The following is a 16762-nucleotide window of genomic DNA, read 5'->3' on the forward strand; positions in this document are numbered from 1 at the left end:
TCAATAGTTTGGCGCCGTCTGTGGGAAGTATAGATTGAAAATCATTATTCATCCGTCGATTTCGATAAGGAAAAATGCCGCGACGTTCGAAACGGTTGAGAGAGCCGCGTGAGGTGGAAGTCCACCTTGACGGAGATCAGATAAAAGCCTCCATGAGGGATCCTGCTCCACCTGCAAACATGGAGGCCCCAATGGAGCCTGAGGCGCCCAGAGACGAAAGGGAGGCCTCGTCCCCGGCAGTCCCACCTGAGGAGGATCGGCCAAGGTCTGCGACTGCCCCGGCAAGAGGCATCAATGAGTTCCTGCCTCCAAAGCCGTCGCAGGTGCCGAACCCCGGTAGACACCACCCTCGGGGCCGTCAAAGCACCGGGCTGACAAGCACCCTCAAAGCACCGGGCCTGTCAAAGCACCGGGCTGATAAGCACCCTCGAGGCCACTCCGTCAGCTCAAACTTGAATTCTCAATTCTACGAAGACGAGATACGAGAACTTCACTGCAAGAATCAGAGGCTAGAGACCACCTTGGAAAACATGCAAGAGGTGCTAAATGGTCTGTTGCAAGGGAGATCAAATGTGACACCCCCTAAGCGCAAAGAGAGAGACCAGAAGGAGGTAGAAACCACTATCCCAGTAGATGATGGAAAGATGCGACTCTCCACTAGTAACACCCCCCGAACGAGGAAACACGAACATCCCGGACCATTGAAACAGCCCCAGAAGCCAGAGCCGAAGACCAATGCTGCCCCTCGTAATGATGTCGAGGTCACCTCAGATCTACGGGAAGAACTCAACAAAAAGAGGGCGGGTAAAAGGACCACACTCCCTGCGGTGCCCCGGGGAGGCGAAGGGAGGGGGGATCCTAACCCATCAACGCTGAGAGATTCCTTGAACAAGAGGAGGTGAGACCTGGACACAGAAATGAGAAGCCTACGGAGCAAAATCGTCACTGCCTCTGGAGGTTAAGCCTTTGAGGATGAGTTTGAACATGAGTCACCCTTCATCAAGGAGATCCAAGCCATCCGGCTCCCAGCCAACTTTAAGGAGCCCCATATGACCCCCTATGAAGGAAGCACATATCCAAAATACCATCTGGACACATTTAACGATCTGATGAAACTGAGGGGAGTTAGTAGTGGAGCCAGATGTCACTGCTTCACTGTCACATTGAAAGGACCTGCGTACAAATGGTTCAAAAGACTTAGACCGGGGTCCATCAGATTATGGAAACAGTTTTCTATGAATTCCTCCAGTAGCACCACACCGTACGGGACTACACGATGCCAGACACCAACCTCGCCAATGTGAAGCAAGGAGAAAATGAGAGTCTAAAGAGCTACATTCACAGGTTCAATATGGAGGCAGCTAAAGTAGGGAGCTTGACCCACATAGAGCTAAAAATGGGCATCACAGTTGGAGTGCGCCCGGGAAGCAAGTTATGGGATAACATGCTCAAGAGGGAGGTCACAGACTTGGATGATTTCTATGAGCGAGCACAAAAATATATTCGCGTGGAGGATGGTCACGAGAGCCTCAAAGCCGGACAAGGCCAGTTGCCCCCAAAACCTTCGATCTGAGAAAACCAAAGCAGTGCAAAGAAGAAGGAGGTCTATGAGGGAACGAGAGATGATCGACCCCGGAAGCATCAATGCTCTGATGAGCGCATATAAGGCCCCTACACCTTTTACATTGACCTCACCCATGCGAGAGAGCATATTTTCATTACGAACGAAAACCAGGTCCCTTTCAAAAGGCCCCCACTGATGAAAAAAGACCGGTCTAAAAGAGACCCCATCAAGTATTTCCAGTATCATAAGGATATCGACCACACCACCGCGGAATGCAACCATTTGAAGGTGGAAATCGAGGAGCTCATCCGCAGGGGACATTTGGGCATATATGTGCGCAAGGAGAACCAGAGGCCAGAAGAAGGAGCGTCCCCGCCGCGGTCGCGAGAGGTGGCCCCAGAAGTACAGGGAGAGGTCAGAACCATCTTTGGAGGTCCAGGATTCGGAGGCGATTCAAGGAAGGGACGAGAAAAATATGCCAAGGAGGCCAGACAAAGTCCACCACCGTGCGTCTTAAGTTTGGAGCAACGCCCCCCGAAGAGTTTCAAGGGTGAGAATGACTCAATTACTTTCACTGAAGAAGACGCGCAGGGGTACATTTCCCTCATAATGACCCCCTAGTGCTAATTTTCCACCTTGCAAACATGAGAGTGCATCGGTCCTAGTGGATAATGGAAGCTCTGTAGACATCTTGCATCGCCTCGCTTTGGAGAAGATGAGACTGAGCGTCCGAAACCTGAAACCCTGCAATACCTCCCTTTACGGGTTCACAGGGGACTCGATACAACCCCTAGGTGCAATTGAATTAGCCCTCACCATGGGGGAACAACCCAGGTAAACCACCATAATGGCGAACTTTGTTGTGGTGGATTGCGCCTTAGCCTTCAATGCGGTATTAGGGAGACCCTCTCTGAGAGAATTGAAGGCGATAACTTCTGTGTATCACCTAGCTATGAAATTCCCAACCCCTGGGGGAGTAGCATGCATGAAAGGGGAGCAGAAGGAATCAAGGTAATGCTATAACATGTCCCTCCGCACGGCCACAAAACCATCGGTGTCGATGGCAATAGTTGTGTATGAAGGCGCGATCGACACGAGTTGGACCCACGAGTTACGGAACACCTCAAGAAATGCTACCAGTGAGGCTTCTGCACCCGGTGCAAAGACAACCTATGTTTAGTTTGTTCCTTGTTATGTTAGCTTAGTGAGTTAGAATCAAAGAGGCTACCTAGGTAACCTCCCAATTAGATGTAACCCTTTTTTTTTATATATGTCGTTGTAAACCACATGCTATGAATGAAACTGTTCGCAACTTCATGTGCTATTTTTCTCCTTTGTGTAAGCATCAATAAAAGTGCCTGCCGAAATAAACTTCACCAGACACTTGGGGGGGAATAGTGGCCCGTGAAGGCAAAGCATACAGCAAACAGGAGGATCCTAAAAAGGACCCTCTATCAAGAAGATCCTAAAAAGGACCCTCTAATAGGAGGATCCTAAAAAGAACCCTCTAACAAGAGAATCCTAAAAAGGACCCTCTATCAGGAGGATCCTAAAAAGGACCCTCTAATAGGAGGATCCTAAAAAGGACTCATCATATCAGGAAGATCCTAAAAAGGACCCTCTATCAGGAGGATACTAAAAAGGACCCCTTGCATCAGGGCCTTAAACTGATTCTTTAAAATAAAAAAAGGAATGCAATGCATGGTGAACCCTAACAAATAGGGAGGAGACCTTACAAGGCATCTCCTGAGGTTCACAAGGATTAGCTACCCTTACGAACGTCAAGGAGTCCAAAAGGTCTTTAAAAAAAAAAAAAGCTCCCAAATAAAGGTAGATACTCTCTCAAAGGGAGAAGCCCAAGAAGGAGCACTCGCCAATAAGCCTAGAACGGCCACCAAGTCGTCTAGCCAAAAAGGGTCCTGAAAGAGACCCTTGCAAAAATAGTACTATGAATAATCACGAGAAGGACGCTTTTCGCAAAAAATAATAAGCGCGCACAAAAATATATAAAAGGATAGCTAGAACCCAAGGGGTCAAAATATCCTTATAGAAATAGTCAAGGGGCACCAAAAAAGGACCCATTGAACCCTTTCACATGGGCTCCAAAGTACCTCTAGCATGATAAATAAAAGAGGGGAACCTACCAAACCCCATCATATAGGCTCAAAAAGACCTCAAACACAGAGGAATAAGAGATGAATAACCGCATATGTATATATTAAAAAAGAGTCTCGGTAACATGGCAAGGTTAAAAAAAAAAAATTATTACAAGCACAACAAGGCTCAAATGAGCATACACCCACAGCGGGCTAACTGGCAAAGATTATGAAATAACGATCTCAGGGCCTCCTACCTCAGGCGTTCCACCCAGCCGCCTAGGCGACGGCATGCTCGCCAAAGGAGGAGAAATCAAAGTTTGGATCCTACCTCCATACACCATAGAGGGTGCGCTCTATAGACCTATACTCAATGGCTGCCTTGTCCGCCTATAAGGAGGCAACCCTCTCCTGCGATGGAGCTACATCAGCATTAGCAACCTCAGGTTTGGCCTCTAGGGAAGCGACCCTCTCCTGCGACACAGCCGCGATAGCCTTAGCACCCTGGAGTTCGCTCTCTAGGCTGGTGACCCTTTCCTGCAGCATCATGGCCTTGACAACCACCTTCTTCTTCCTTTTTGATGAGGCAAAAATTTTTGCCCGAGCTTTTTTTAGCCTAGACTTGGTTTCATCAAGCTCTCTCTTGAGCTCCTGGACCTGGGCCATAAGACGGTCCCTCTCGGTACTCAACGCGGAAAGATTGTGACCCGAGTCGGCAAACCGCTGAGCCACAGTATAGGCCTGCACAAGAAAGATAACAACAACAATGATAAGTAACAAAAAAATAAATATAATAAGGCTAACACAAGATGCATGAACTCACCCAAGCAGTAGTGCGCGTCAGAGTCTCCCTAAGGTTCGACAGGGCAAAACTCCCAAGACCATTCCAATCAGCTTCGAGGAGGTCTGAGGCGATTTGGACATACCGCCGCCTGTAAGAGGTCGCCATGCGACTCACCCAAGGCACCCCTTCCGAGTCAAGGGTACCTGGCTGGGTAAGGACAGACGACCCGCTCGCCGAAATAGGAGGGGGCGCAGGAAAATTGGAAAAATGAGCCCCCGGTAGATCAGGAGGGGGTGTAGGAAGATTGGGAAAGTAAGCCCTCGATGGACCGGGGTCGAGCAGAGCCTGAGGGAAAGCGTCAAAGTCTATGGGGTCAGGGAAAAAAAATGCCCTAGTATGGCCTGTTGACCTTGGGATTGGGAAGCCATGTCCCGGTCGAAAGGGACAAAGGGAGGACATCTCCCAGGGGACGAGGATAGCTGGTAAGGTTGCCCGCGTCCAAGGGAGACTCCCTCCGGCACATCCTTAGCCTCACCTTCACCCGGACAAGGCTCAGCCGAGGCAGCCTTCATCCTCTTAGACCCAGGAATAGTCCACAGCAACCTGGGATCTGAAACTGGGGACAGCTTGTGAAGGTTAAGATTTTCCACAATGAATAGGTACGCATCCTTTTTCACGGTGGGGTCAGCGTTGATAAGATCATTCACGGCATTCGCTTCTGACTCAACAACCTCGGGTGTGGCGAACTACTCTGCATGAGCCACACCATTGTCGACACAAACATAAGTTATAAAACAATAAGTTTCAACAAAAAGAAAAAAGAGAAGAAAATGTGGCTCAAGGTACTTACTGGGACCGGACAGAAGTGCTCGCGAACAGAAAGAGGGCCTTTCAAGAAGAAAAAGTCCTGCTTCCAGGACCCCGGGTTGGACACTGCACCCTCTATCAAAGGGACTTCATTATTGGCTTTTTCCAGGTAATAAAAGCCCTTGCATTTGGGAGAGGGCATGAGATTGTACAGGAAGTGCACCTCTAGCGTCGTAAGAGCACGTTTGGAAAGTTCCGCAAACGCGATGAAGAGGCAGCTCAAGGTTAGCCAACTGTTGGGTGCCAGCTGAAGTGGAGCAAGGTCAAAGTAGTTGAGGACCGCAAGGAAGAACGAGTGTAATGGGATGGTACCACCCGCCTTCAGGATATGCTCACTAAGGGCCACGAAGGGCAGTCAGCCCGACACTTGTCCGAAGGGGTGTATAAGGTGTACTCCGGAGGAACACGGTAGTGCTTCACAATTCCCATCAGTTTATTTTCAGACACGTGGGACACCAGGGTTGATGCTAATAAAGGGGCATCATCTTGTTCATTAATGGACACTTGTCATCATCCTCCCTTCGGCATATCTGCAAAACCAAAAGAAAAAGGTGAGGAAGAGACAGAACACTTGACCCTTCATTTTCTCTTCCTAGCAAGAGTCTTCCACCGAGGCACCGGCTGTGGAAGCGCTAAGCTAGGGAAGATCGAAAATAAGGGCTGAAGAGAAGCAGAAGTGGCCCCATGACAGTCATCAGGCAAGGATGGGCAAGAAGGCTCAGGCGGAAGATGTCCCTCCATAAACTCCAACTCCCCCTGCAAATCTAAAAGGGTCACCCTAAGGCTCACTACATGGTCACTAAGGTCAGGAGGGAAAGGAGCTCCGTCTCCCCTCAACACCGAGTCAATTTCGCTCTCTACCACCCAAATTTTACGCCTAAGTTCAGCCATGTGCTCAAGATGACGAGTACGGGCCTGCCTTAAGGTTTCATGGTCTTGGTAAGGGTTTTCCTTAGGGGACTCTGAGTCTGAAGACAAGTCAACAAACTCAACCCCTAGAGGAATGACGAACGGACCGTCACTTGCGATGAGACCTCGTATCGAAAGCAAAAAGGGTTCACGTATAAAAGAGAGGATTGCTACAAAACACAAAGGAATGGGCTCAAAACTTCTAGGCAAAAACACTCTAAATGACCCACTACGGGGTGTGAATAAAGGGGCATGCCTCAAGACTAACTCACGACGGGCTCAGGCCAAAGTACCCCATCCCGAGTGATGTTAATGTGGACCCAATAAACATAAGGGAAAAAGAGAATATACCTCAAGCAGGAAAAATGAAACGCTGTTGTGGTCAAAAGGATGTTGGGGGCAAAAAGTACCATCATGGTCAAAAAGAGCCAAATGGTCGAAAGTACGCGTCTGCAAAAATAAATAGAAAAAGATGTGTTAGCCTCCAAATATATGAAGGGATATAGACATACCAAAAATTAGCTCAAATATATAAAAAAAGAAGAAGGAGAAAACTATAGCAAAAGTGAGGTTGTGGGGGATTGAACCCCTTACCTCATGAAAGGAGCAAGGATCTAAATGCCACTAAGCTAAGGAAATGAAGTGTAGATAATGGGCTTGGCATGGGGGCCTATTTATAAGAATTAAAGAGAATAGTCTACCAAAGCACCTAAAGGTCCTCTCCTAGACTGGGGGGCAAGTGTGGATGCTCAAAATCCAACAGTTATAAAAAGGCCAAAAGTGCTTCATAAGCTCCCATAAATGCCTAATTACATGCCCGTGCCGCGAGGCCCTTGGGAAACCATCTTCTCGCAAGGAGGCACATGAGGCTATTCTCGGCGTGTTTAGCACCCATACACCCCATGGGACCTCTCACGCCTAGCCCTGCACCTTGTGAGATCCGTCTCATGCACCTATCACCCAGGCCTCGTGGGTAAGTCTGATGTGCTTCGGGCATATCGCGCCAACTGCTTAAGGGCCCCGTCTTGCGCCCGTGCGCCCATAGTCTCGCGCCCGCGCACCCACGGCCTCGCGCCCGTGCGCCCATAGTCTCGCGCCCGCGCACCCACGGCCTCGCGCCCGCGCACCCACGGCCTTACGCCCGCGCGCTCCTGGCCTTGCAAGACGCGTGTCCTTAGGAGCCTCGCGGGAGACACCCTCGCCACAACCACATCCTAAGGGGCCTCGCGAGAGGCGTGTCCTTAGGGGGCCTCGCCACAGCCGCGTCCTAACTGGCCTTGCGAGATGCGTATCCTTAAGGGCTGCACGAGCGTCACGTGAGCTGCACCACCAAGGGCCTCATGGGGGAGGCATCTGGCGAGGCCATGTCATCTCGAGCCCCCAGGATCATCTCGCACACCTATCACCTATGTCTGGGGGTGGCCTTGAGGTGCTCCGGGCGTCTCGCGCCAAGGACCCGAGAGCCCCACCTCGCGCCACGACCCTTACATAAATCAAGTGTCTCACTCCCTACACCTCGATGTGGTATCTCTTACGAAGGCCTATTGAGACTCCAACATTTAAAGGTAAAATCCCAAGTATGATTCAAAAGGATCATGCTATTACAATCTTGTACGGGGTACGACCTTTAAGACCCCATATGTCAGGTACGGACACTCATGCCAGTCGAGTAGTGGTTGTGCTGGGAGAAGGGACATGGCCTGTATGTCTATGGCCTGATGTCAGAGTCGACACCACCACCACCTGCACCACTATGCCTGTCACCACTCCTTTGACATTCGTACGAATCAAGTAGTGGAGACATCCTCATGGTACCTGGCCATGTACTTGAACCAACACCACTACCCCTAAGACCACTCTCCTGACAGTGTACTTGTGTACCACCTAGTCCCCTCGACCACCATGTATCCAGGGCCATTAGAGCCTACTATAAAATGAACCCCACTTCCACATGGAAGGGGGTTGGAAAAAACACTGTAGCATTACACCATAAGAAATACAAATTCAGTTCACCATTTTTCTTCTGCAAGTGTTCTTTTAGTTTCCAATTAGATCTTTAAAATTTTTTTTTGATAATATTTATGTTTATGTTTGTCTAACTTAACTTGGTTGATGAGTTCTCACCGTCAACAATTATATCTGACTTGTTATTATGACCTATGACCTATAGTTATGATTATGACTTATGACTTATGATTTAGGTTGTGATATGACCTAGGGTTTATTGTTGTATGATTCGTATTAATAAGTTTGGTATGACTTTTGTTAAATTTATGATATGTTGATTATATGATTATATGATTATATGACTAACTTTTGTTTGTATTTTCCTTACTTAGCTTAGAAGCTCACTCCTTATGATGTTATTGTGCAGAAAATTTATGATAGAAAGGTCAGTGGCGAGTGGGAACCTAAAAGCTTCATGATGTACTCGTGGGGACCATATAGTCGAGGAAGATCAAGCCGACCTATTTATTTATTTTTATTAAAGAAAGTTTTCTTCTAAATTTTTATTTAAATGTTGCTCATTTTTATGTTAAAGACAATTATTTTATTTTGTTGTAAAACCATAGATCCATGTAATTATTTTCAAATTTTTATTCAAGAAAAAAGAAATATTTATGATTATGATCCAACTCTGTGTTCTCGGTAATTTATGAGAAATTAGGGCGTTATAATGGGATCAGCGTTAAGCATGCTAAATCTAGGCCGCCATGGCATGGACATTTAGGGTGTTCTGTTCACCCGCTCGGTGTCGACCGTTGTAGTGTCCTAGGATTTTACTTAACTAGATAGTAGTAGTAGTTTGTAGTATGTTAGATTTCGTGGATTTTGGTTCATGTCGGGACTTAGTTGGAAACTCATAGCAACACTTATTGATTTTATAAGTTTAACCTATAGTTTAGAAATATTAATTATAACATAATGTTTGATTAATATTGCTGCACTTAAAAATATTATTTATTATAACCTAAGGTTAAGATATAATTTATAAGAGCATGGCACTTGTCATAATCATGTTTATTAAGGATTTAAGTATTTTTTATTAATGGCTTAAATAAAAGAAAGATCTAGAAGCTCTAGAACCTTCTAGAAACTGTTAGGATCACATTTAGACTTAGTCAAAGCTATTTTATCAATTCAAAATATGTTGAAAAAAATGCAAATACGTGTTTGATATATCAACGTATGCCGATATATCGCATCTATAGGGGCCGATATATCACCTATGGAAGATACGGAAAACACGTCGACTTTGCACGAACGATCAAACGGGACTTGGGAATATGGGGGAGGTGATATATCGCCTATAGGGGCAATATATCGGCTCCAACTCACATTTTTGAAAGTTTGTGATATTTAAATTTTAAAATAGCCTTGACTACTTAGACCTGCCTTTGAACAATTTTGACTGAGTTATGGGCGTCTGTTGAGCGAAAATTCAAATCCTTTTTAATTTATATTCATTTTTTTATTCAAATTAAAAGGGGTTAGTTTCACTCCTTGAACTCTGTAAATAGGACCTAGTACTCAACCATTTTCTTCATACTTCAAGCATTGTTCAGAGCTTCCAAGTTGCTAAGGTTACTATAGAGAGAAACACTTGGGTTTTGGGTTAAAAGCTTTTCCAATCTAAGCTTTTCTAAACACTTGGGAAGTGAGATATAGAGTTATTTCGGTATTGAGGTATAGATCAAGTCATAAGGTCATTCAACGTATTCTTATCCTTAAGTTCAATTCTTCACGGTTCTTTAGTTTTCTTTTATTTTCTTTCAGATCCTAACTCCTGTTTATGATTCTTGATTAGGTGTTTATGTTTCTTGAAACTTAAGGTTCTTTTTGGTAAGTTTCTACTCGAATTTTTTAGTTTTCTTTTCATCTCTTTTTCTTTAGAAACTCACCATTCTTACTGTTGGTTTTAGGAGTGTTCCAAATCCCATTCTTGTCTCCATATCCCGGTTTTTGGTAAGGAAAATAGGATAGATTATATGTACTTATGTTATTATATGTTTTATGCTATGATATGTATATGTATAAATATGTTGTAGTCCTAGGGCATATGACTTGCTTAGATAGCAAGCTCCAAGAATATGTTTTCTAGTCGCTTGGGCATATGACTTGCTTAGATACACAGGCCCCAAGAATTTTTATCATTTTCATGGTTTACAGTTATGATTTACCCTACCCCGATTAGTAGACAGAGGACCTAGATGGGTTATCATATACTACCATGTGATCTAACCTACCTCGATTAGTAGACAGAGGACCTAGATGATTTTATCACATACCATGTTAATGAGTTGATGGCCATTAATATTGTAGTCCTATATATGTTATATATTTTTATAGTCATATGTTTTATAGTAAATGTATATGATATAGTCTTATGTTTATGATTTATGATATATGTTGTTAGTAGATTTTCCTTGCTGGGCATTAGGCTCATTCCTTTTTTTTAGCTTGATGCAGGAAAAGGAATATGGAAGCCAGAAAATTCATGGCAGCTTTGCTTGTGTGTTGAGGATGAATGGACTGAATGGACTACGTGAACGATCGAGGATGACATTATTTTTAAGTCTTTTGAATTATGTTTTGATGTATTTCCACAATTAGTATTTAATTAATTTATGTTTGTTTTTATGTCTTAAACAATGGGTACCCATACCATATTTTATATTTCATATTTTACTTTGTATTTTGCAAAATATTTATTTTGGGGTTTTAAATAAAGTTATGTTATTTCTTATGTATGTTTCCCAAAATATTAGCTATGTCTAGTACTTTTAATGGTCCAAGGTCTTAGAAATAGTTGGGTCATTACAACCGTGAGCTCGGTGCTTAGTAATGCACCCTGATCGGCTCAAACCGCTATTGTGAATTGTCTGTTATGTTTGCGTTTGGTTATGCCTTTACTGAAATGAATTGTTATGTGCTATGTTTGTGGAGTTTTCTTGCTGGGCCTTGGCTCACGTGTGCTCTATGGTGCAGGTAAGGGCAAGGGAAAGGTCGACCAAGCATGAGTTGGAAGGCACGGAGCGGCGTGTACATGTTTGGCCTACTTGGCTGCCCTAGCTGGGGTTGTTTTGAGGAACACATTATAAATATCTAGTTTTGTTGCCTAGGTCGACTGTATACTATTTTAAACAATATTTTAAACTTTTGAGTGGTAAATATATTTTAAACAATATTTTGGGATCCCAATGTAACACTTTTATGATTTAATTGAATGTCCAAACTTTTATTATGAATTCTTATCTGAATGAGTCTTTACTTTAATTAATAATACTTTTTGGTCTAATACCTCGATTAACGAGTTAATTGCACGTTTTAAAGTCACATGGTAACGACTCTATTGTAGTAAGGCATTACAGTGTTTTTTTAAAAAAAAAAAAATGATATTCTTTTAGATCACAAACTATCTTATTCAAGGTGAAAACATTCGTGATATTATTCAAAGCACACCTCAATGATTGAAGAAGAAGCTTATATAATGTATTTATAATATTTGTTGTTATTTAATTTAAATATATATATATATTTCTATAAGTTTGATTAAGCAATAAAAAAAAGTAGCATGTTTTTTTAATATAAATCATATTTTTTTATATATAAGCTAGGATTATGTATTAAATATTATTATAATAATCATATTTTATGCAATCTGAATTTATATCAATATAATTACTAATTATGTATTCTACCGAAATTTTATAAAAATTAGGATTATTTATTATATATTATAATAATAATAGTATTTCTTATAACATTTATATATAATACAATGTTTTAGATTAAATAATGTGACAAAGTGTTCGTCACACATTGTAACACAAAAATACATGAGAGTAACAATTTGGATAGTGTGTAACATATTTTGAAGTTACAAAATCTGCTACAAATTTTTAACTCTCAATTATTACCCAATAATGTGTAGATTGTAAGCTACACATTAGAGTTTGAATTTCAAAAAGCTATAATGTGATATGGATGTTGGGGATGTGATTTTAACCCTCATTAGATGAATGGAGGTTACAAAATCATGGGGGAAATGGTTTGAGACGTTTTGGAAAAAGAAAAATTAGAGACGTTGAAACAGCCTGGTGGACGTAGCCACAAGTCTCCCAGGTCGCGGCTTGGGATTCAGCAGCTAGCAGTCGCGGCCAGGCATGTCCCAAGCCACGACCTGGGGTGCTGATAGCCTATTCCAATTTTTAGTGTTTTTCCAATTTGAATGGTTTTAACATCCCAAGTAACTCTCAAATATTCATTTTAATTCCATAAAAATGAAATTAAACATTTGTAACAGCCATGGGGGTTGGTGGATTCTGAAAGTCAAAGGGTATCTCAAAACTCTGTAAATAGGAGCCTAATGCTCACTTGTAAGATACGCCATTTCTATACACTAGATTGTTTGACTAGAAGTACACCAAAGATGCTTGTTTATTCTAGAGAGCCATTTCCATTTGCGAGAGTTCCCTTAGTGCTAGAGATAGTGGGTAAATAAGCTTTTGGACAAATTTTGTAAACCTTGTTCAAGTTAGCGATCTCCTATGCTCTTCACTGTGGTTGTGTGAGTGAGAGAGCTTTTCTACATTATTTTTTATTCTTATCTTATTTCTTCTATTACTTTTGTTTCATCTTCCTTCTTCTTCTCTACATATTTATTTGTATTTTTTGTTATGAAATTGTATTTTCTATTTACATCTTTTGTTCTACATATTCTAGTTCATTTGTATCTTTTGTCATAGAGTTGTTGTTTCTATTATTCTCTTCATCTATATCTTTCTATATTTACTTGTATTTTTGCAATAGAGTTGTAACTTTATTTAATCAATCATCTTGTCATTTGTATCTTTCTATCTAGAGATGTACTTTGTTTTTCCTATTTCCATTGGAACAATATTATTATCTCTAACATTCAAAAGCTTAACCCTTTGTTTGTTTTAATGGAAGGAGAGACCATCAAGATCATGAGTCAAGACCAAGTGAGGTTGGATTGGTAACAAAAGGTAAGTGTAAAGGCATACACTATTTTATATAATAGTGATGAGATTTTATTTAATGTATTAGCATATTTTCATATGTTAATATATGAAGATTGTGTACAGATGTTAACATGTTAATACAATACGAGATACACTGTGACATAGTTGCACATCTATTTGTGAAAGTTAATGTGTAATCCATAGAAGTGAACTTTTGACGTGATTTTCATCATATAGAGATTGTAAATCTTATATGTATGCTCTATGCGAGATAGTAGTACATATATTGACATAAAAATTATCTTTTGAGAATTTATAAGAATGATAAATTTCTAGTTTAAAATTGACATGCCTATATATTGATTTTGTTAATCAATAGAATAAAAATATGTAAATATGTTAATTAATGTATGAGATTTGTGATTTATACTTACAATAAATTATGTGTTTCAAAAGGCATGTTAATGTGATAGATATATGTTGACAAATTATATGATATAACATTGAGACATAATTATGTTAATATATAACAATATATTGATATATACATGTTAATTACCATGATTATTATGATGTGCAATGTAATATGATTGTTTAGGTGATAATAATATAAATAGGTGTTATTCTATATTATTGGAATGTGATAAGTTACCATTTATTTGATGAATAAAGTGAATTATTTGAGAAATTAAAATTTCTCATTTAAAGTGTTCAGCATCTTCAATATGAGATAAGAAAAGATGAACCTAAGGGGGTTGCATCTTTTGATAAATGCGTCTTGCTATTGTAAGAAAATGGACTAAGGGGATCCAAAGTTATAAGATGACATATTGACCTATAGGCTTGGCGTCTAAAGAGTGGTCAAAAGAGAAAATATTTGAGAATTATTTGGTGAGAATAATTCTAAAATATTCAATGTCTCAATGATAAGATATTACAAAATTGGAGAGACAATTTTGAATCTTTACACCAATGGTGAATAAGATTGAACAGAATTTTATTCATTTTTGTTAAAGATGGTGATATATTTAACGAAAGAATGCTCTAATCTATTTCTTTATAAAAACGTCACTCGACTCACATGTATTTAGAAAAATACCATTTAAAGGAACAATTCAGTGCGCGTTGATAAAACATGCAATTTGGGCCCAATAGTTTGAAAGAAAAATGTTGTATCTTTATGCATTATTTGGAAATAAAATAAAATAATAAGTCTCACTGACGTAGTTTGAAACATAAACCATAACATAAGTTCTTAATTATTCTTGACGCTCATCTTGATTGTTATTCGTTCATAGGCCACCCCGCATCACACATGCCTAGATGTCGAAACCTCCGACACCACTGTGCATGCCAAGGAGAAACCCCATTGCCTATCTGAAAGGGGGAAAGAAAAGGGGTGAGCTAAAAGACGAGTAAGGAAGTACAAAAAAATGCAACAATATTCAAGAAAAAAGAAGAAAACTAAATTCGTATCAAAATCATGGCAAAACATATAGTAACTATATAATACTCGTACGCATATATCATAATCACAAGAATTCATATTCATAATCATATTCATACATCATGTGATCATGACACCCCTATTTTCCACATCACATCATTAGACAACAAGCAAAAGCATAACCTGGTAAGACCTTCTCAATGAGGTAAACAGGATCTTAGGTCCTCGAATAACCTCGGTGCGTCTACCCTATGAGTTACGTCATATCCTTAGTAAATCCTTTGTTGTGTCGCCTTTAGCACGCTAACAACCTACTGCTTTTCATACAACATGCAAGAAGACATACATAACTCATATCATAACATAGTAATTCGTACTTTTCATAACATAATACAACATATAACCTCATACTTTTCATAACATAATGCATAGAAATTCTAGCTAACATCCTTATCTCCAGTCCAACCAAAAGTAAAGTGCGGAAGACTTCACAACATGCCTAGAATCAAAATTAAACGTTTGACTAAATATCAAGTAAGATTACACATGCCCAACATACATACCCCACGTGTGCATGGGCCATGCACATGTGGCACAAGTTGCACCACCACTTTATTCATACAACAACGTCACATAGATTCATACAAGAATAATGTCAATTATACTAAGGAATTCTTCATGGTTACAAAACAAAATCATACGTTTGAATGATAGGCATAGGTTTGGACGAAAAAATACACTTGTATGTGACATGCATACGTGAGAGTGTTATTAAAATTAGAGTTGAAGTTTGAATTACCTGTTCCTTTATTTTCTTGTCAATTTCTCAAAAATTCAGCAACATAAAGTAATAGTCAAATGATTATTACCACTTTATTTCTTTAAATCATACATTTGCTATCCATAAATTTTTTAAATTTTATTTATTACAAAAAATTCTTTAGTCCTAATTTTATAAAATAATAGTAAAAAAATAAATAATAATGTGACAAATTTTGTAATAAATTGTTAAATAATTAATTTGGCATGATTAATTTATTTCACAAAAGTCCTTTTTATCTTGGCAATTAAAATAAATATTAAAACATGTCATATCAATTTGTAAAAAAAATAACATTTATAGAATCTTAAAATTATTCATTTAAGTCATCAATATATAAAATTTGGAAAAGTCCAACTATATGTCCATTTATTAATTAAATCATTTGGTCACCCTTTAGAAATAATGTTACTTAATTATTTTGGAAATAAGAAAAAAATGCAAAAATATATATGAGAAAAATACTCATTAAAGTATGGAAAAATCACATTTTCATGTACATAGTCTAAGGTCTAATTTACTTGAGCACATGCTTTACTTATTTTATTTAAAAGACATTTTCTCCTAATAAACCAAAAATTACAGCAAGCATTTTATTTGTTTAAAATCTCATAATTGAACTAAAACTATATTTTCTTTTACAAAATAAAAAAAAACTGCATGTGTTTAATTAGATAAAAATTCCATTAACATGTGAAACAAATTGTCTTTTGTCTATATAAGTTCAAAATATCACTTTGAGACATAACTTGTGCATTTCAAAATCATTGATTTACCATCACCATCACCATCAAATAATGAGAAAAAAAATAGTAAGCACATATTTATCTAAATCACACCTCTAATCATGTTAAAACATCACCTAACATGTTTCTACAATTAAATCATTGGCATGTTTCCAAGATCAAACATAAATAAAACATGTTGCATGGAACCCTAGGCCAAAACCCACATAGTATCCTTTTTAGTGTCAATTTTTGCATTTCATTTATTATCATAACACCAAGATTGTTTATCTATAAGCCTAGATTCTCAATATAACAATAAGCCTTTTTAAAATAGATATTGAAAAAACTCATACACCAATATTAAGTCAAAACTCAAATCCAATTTCTTAAAATTCATATGACCCAAAACGAGATAATACTAATATGCTTTCTAAGAACAAGATAAAACAAAGGATTCAAAAACAACATAATGACCATTACCCTAGCCGAAATCCATATGCAATTGGAACCCCAAATAAGTCTTTCAACTCATAACAACATTCTTAGCATGCTTCTAAATAG

Source organism: Humulus lupulus, chromosome 3 (assembly GCF_963169125.1).
Source record: "Humulus lupulus chromosome 3, drHumLupu1.1, whole genome shotgun sequence".
In the NCBI taxonomy this organism is placed as follows: domain Eukaryota; kingdom Viridiplantae; phylum Streptophyta; class Magnoliopsida; order Rosales; family Cannabaceae; genus Humulus; species Humulus lupulus.